Below are 5,000 nucleotides of genomic sequence, written 5' to 3' on the forward strand. Positions count from 1 at the left end.
GCCGGCTCCGCGTCGAGCTTTAGAACTTTAACTGATCAGCCAAATGACAAACAAATGCCCTTGTGGCGTTGCCGTTTCATATTAATAACAGAGCCCCGTTCTCTGAGGAACCATGTGTGAAGAACGCGCAGTCGCACAACACTCAGCGCCATGGAGGCAAACATTTCTAAAGTTTCCCCTCGCTCTGTCTGATGGGTCCTAGCCTAAATCACACTGGCTCTCTCTCTCTTTACTTCCCTCTCTCTCTCTATATATATATATATATATATATATATATATATATATATATATATATATATATATATATATATATATATATATAGAGAGAGAGAGAGAGAGAGAGAGAGAGAGAGAGAGAGAGAGACAGAGAGAGAGAGAGAGAAAGAGAGAGAGAGAGAGAGAGAGAGAGAGAGGTGAGTTTCTTACCTTTAATAAAGCTATTTTAAAGCGTGATCTAGAGTGGCTTTGTGAGAGGGAGCTGTGGTAATTGCGCTGGAATGTTTCAGACCTTCTGTACATTCAGTGTGGTTAATCCAAAGCACTCCAGGATCCCATCTCGCGAGCCAGGATAACCCCGGGCGAGCCAGCGCTGAGCAGCAGACTGCAGGCACGCGGAAACTGCTCAGTTATCTAAAACTAATGATTATGTTTCATCTCTGCATGATTATATATGTAGCCCGTGGGCCGTACCCGTCATTACAGCCAGGGTAGCAGGCTGCTCCCTCGACTCTGGCACCAGGAGCTTGTCCAGAGACTTTGTGATGCTGCAGTCGCTCGTGAGCACTGAGGTCTGGAATGGGGCGAATTTCTGCAGGGCCTACCTTTTTCGCCCGCTCAATTCAGGCATCTGAGACTCAGCGACAAAGGGCGAATGAACAAGTTCCTTAAGACGCCTTTATATAAATAAATCAAATTAATTAATAAAGAGAGTTCGTATCAGATCAAACTGTGTGAGTGAGAGAGAGAGAGAGAGAAAGAGAGAGAGAGAGAGAGAGAGAGAGAGAGAGCTGAAGGAAGTCAAAGTGGCTCCCAGCTGTTTAGAAACGCCCGTATTTATGATGTCTCGGCTGTGGAGGCTCATAACAGTTCGCAGTTGTGTGGCAATCGAGTGCTTGTTTGGCGTTTACAGGAACATCAGTCACATTGTGGGCTCTCTTCTGAACAGGCTCCGGTGGAGAGGGTGGGCGCGCTCTCTCTGCGCACCCGCATGGTTAGTGGTTGTAAGGTACGTAGGATTCGGTGACTACAAAGAACCAGTGCTCTGTGGGCTTCAATTCCTTTCTTCCCCTTTAAACAAATTCTTTCTGTTCTTTCCAAAGGGAGGTGTTTCCATCTCCCTGCTGACACACAGGTGTTGTTTGGAACACACACACACACACACACACACACACGGCTGCCTCGGAACCTCACACCCATGTGGAAGACTTTGAGTCTGACAAGTATCAGGGGAAAAAGAAATCGGATAATCAAATGCAGTCTTGTGGGTTTTTTAAAATGTCACAGAGAAGATGTAGAGAGAGCAATTGGAGTGTTCTAGAATGTTCCAGAAGGTTCATCTTCACTGCATCCGACCCAGGAGTTTGGTACAACCCAGGAGTTTGGTGTCAGCAGTAAACATTCTTCATTCCTTTCTTTTGTTCAATTGTTTGTTTGTTTTGTCTTTCATTTGCCTGTTACAAGGCCTGTTCTTTGTACCAAGCCATATATCCTAAAATATAAATTAATAAATTTTTAAAAATGGATTAAACCATGAAATGGAGACCCCATAATACATTAATCTTATGTTTTCATTTAAATACATGGATATATTTTTAAAATCTAAAATATCAATTAATGAATGAACTAATTTGTTTATAAGCGATACAAAGCTATGGAACATGTGAGTGTGGTTGTTGCTGGGTGTTTGCACCCAAACTCACCTGCATGTATCTTCTGGGATTACGCTGGAATATTTCAGACCACAGGACTACAGCTCTGAGGCACACTGAGCTAGGATACACACTGAGCTGGTGAATTCAGGCTGAACGGTGGGCAGGAAGGAAGTCCTGATTTAAGTGCCATTGTTAAGGTGACGAGGCGGTTAAACGACTGTCTAAGGCACTAACGTTTTCTTTGAGTGGAGCCCCTCCCCCAAAGACAGCACTGGACAACTCTCTCAGTATGACACAAACAGAACAACTCGACAGACCCATTCACCCTGTCATAGAATAAAAGCCACAACACACACACACACTTTTCTTTTCACACAATAACAACCTAATATTGTGCTCACATACCATTCTCTCTTCTTCCCTACACATCAGATGCACACATAACTTCACATCCTCTTAAGCACACCCCCTCATTTGCCTACGAATAATGCCACACATCTTATAATAATGCCACAACTCTTATAATAATGCCACTTCTCTTATAATAATGCCACACATCTTATAATAATGCCACTTCTCTTATAATAATGCCACTTGTCTTATAATAATGCCACTTCTCTTATAATAATGCCACACATCTTATAATAATGCCACTTCTCTTATAATAATGCCACTTGTCTTATAATAATGCCACTTCTCTTATAATAATGCCACTTCTCTTATAATAATGCCACATCTCTTATAATAATGCCGCACATAATAATGCCACTTCTCTTATAATAATGCCACACATCTTATACTAATGCCACACATCTTATAATAATGCCACTTCTCTTATAATAATGCCACTTCTCTTATAATAATGCCACTTCTCTTATAATAATGCCACTTCTCTTATAATAATAATGCCACACATCTTATAGTAATGCCACACATCTTATAGTAATGCCACATGTCTTATAGTAATGCCGCACATCTTATAGTAATGCCACATGTCTTATAGTAATGCCACTAACTCGTGTGTTTAATTGGCTTAAACTCATGGCAGTCCAAACTAAAGAACACAGCTCACCTTCTAACAGGATAGATCATATGTAGGCAATCATGTGACCAGGTACTGATCTCTGATAGTTTCCTGTTTCCTCATTTCATTGGCAGAAACACCCATGCCATGTTTGTGTAGCCTAACGAGTGCTGTTTGCGCCCCCCACGCCAGCTCTTCCTCGACAACGTGCCCATACTGAAGTGCTTTTCCTGTCCCAGCAGACACCCGCCAACACACAGTCTCCTGTTCGCGTTCCTGGGCTCGGCTAATTACATCTCACTGCTAATTACTCCAAATCATGGACATTCCCAATCGCCCAGCTACAACCCATTTCCAAAATGGCTACTCAGAACCGCTCTGGCCGGAAGGCTGGATAATTAAACACATGCTTCCACTCATCCTTGCTCATTCACTGGGACAATTAGTCTCTCATTATGTGTGTGTGTGTGTGTTTGTGTGTGTGTGTGTGTGTGTGTGTGTGTGTGTGTGTGTGTGTGTGTGTGTGTGTGTGTGTGTGTGTGTGTATGTGTGTGTGTGTGCGCTCCAATCAAAGTTCCCTCTAGATTAAAGTGCTGTAGGCTGTACAGTGCCTCACATTTCACCCTCAGATTGCAGCCTGCAGACTGGGCTTGCTAACACACACACACACACACACACACACACACACACACACACATAGCATTTAGGTAATTCAGACTGTTATCATTATACCAAGATAACATCCTCCTTCAGTGATTAGCCTAAGCTTGTATGCTGGGCGTGGGTGTGTGTGTGTGTGTGTGTGTGTGTATGTGTGTGTGCGTGCGTGTGTGTGTAGCAGCCGTAGGCATCCAGAGTAATTTTACCACGCTGACTTCTCTTCTCTCTGCTGCCTGTTTGCAGCTGTTCTGTTGTGTAGAGCATCTGATATTGTGTGTTGGGTGGATCATTTGACTGTGTGTTATGTAGAGCATCTGTGCGTGTTGTGTAGAGCACCTGACTATGTTGTGTAGAATGTCTGATTTTGTGTGTTGTGTAGAGCGTTTGATTGTGTGTGTTGTGTACAGCATCTGATTGGGCGTGTTGTGTACAGCGTCTGATTGATCGTGTTGTGTACAGTGTCTGATTGGGCGTCTTGTGAACTTCTCCTGACCTGTAATCCTGGTTTAGCTCAAGCTGTCATGGCATCTAATTCAGACGAAGCCCTTCTTGAGTTTTTGATCCTGCCTGCTAAACCATGGCATCTCTCTCTGGTCACTGTAGTGTGTATGCATGGCTGGTATCTGTGAATAATAGTGCATTAAGCACTCTGCTGCTCCTTGTATTTGGAGGGTGTAATTATACAAGTAGCATGTGTGTCCTGGTATGTGTGTGTGTGTGTGTCCTGGTTTGTGTGTCACTCCTGTTAAATACACCAGATTTATTCTGAGGGAATAACGGGGTTCATATTCTGCAGATTCCTTTCCTGTGCAATCTCATGGAGCACAGAACTAGAGTGTACAGAGCATTACATTTAAATTTACATTTATGGCATTTAGCAGACACTGTTATCCAGAGCAACTTACAAAAGTGCTTTGTCATTTCCTCCTAGAATACATCCTGGCCAGTACAGTAGGATAGAGTCCAAGATACCAATGATCTAGAATACTGTAGAAACACAGGGATCAGTGCTGATGCCTAGAAGTACAAAATACATATAAAATACATATAAGCTCCATCTTAGACATCAGTGTAATAAACAATAAGTGCTAGGGTTAGTCAACATAGGAACAGTCAACACTCAATAAACAATGAATAATACCCTACAATAAGTACTAGAGTTTCAGTTAGTCAACACTTAGTGTAATAAACAATACCCTACAATAAGTACTAGAGTTTCAGTTACTCAACATCAGTGTAATAAACAATACCCTACAATAGGTACTAGAGTTTCAGTTACTCAACAATCAGTGTAATAAACAATACCCTACAATAAGTAATAGAGTTTTAGGTACTCTACATCAGTGTAATAAATAATACCCTACAATAAGTACTAGAGTTTTAGGTACTCAACAATCAGTGTAATAAACAATACTTTACAATAAGTAATAGTTTCAGTTACTCAA

General features: G+C 41.9%; 1 long non-coding RNA gene across 1 annotated transcript in view; it reads right to left on the reverse strand.

Annotated features, from left to right (window-relative positions):
- Window positions 1-4,323: 4,323 nt before the first annotated feature.
- LOC113589357 (uncharacterized) overlaps window positions 4,324-5,000 on the reverse strand; it is a 6,167-nt gene continuing 5,490 nt past the window's right edge. Inside the window, exon 4 of the long non-coding RNA XR_003411966.3 lies at window positions 4,324-5,000. This exon is cut by the window's right edge and continues 814 nt beyond it. This is a non-coding gene — a long non-coding RNA (uncharacterized LOC113589357).

Source organism: Electrophorus electricus, chromosome 3 (genome assembly GCF_041902795.1).
Source record: "Electrophorus electricus isolate QZ-2024a chromosome 3, ASM4190279v1, whole genome shotgun sequence".
NCBI classification, from domain to species: Eukaryota; Metazoa; Chordata; class Actinopteri; order Gymnotiformes; family Gymnotidae; genus Electrophorus; species Electrophorus electricus.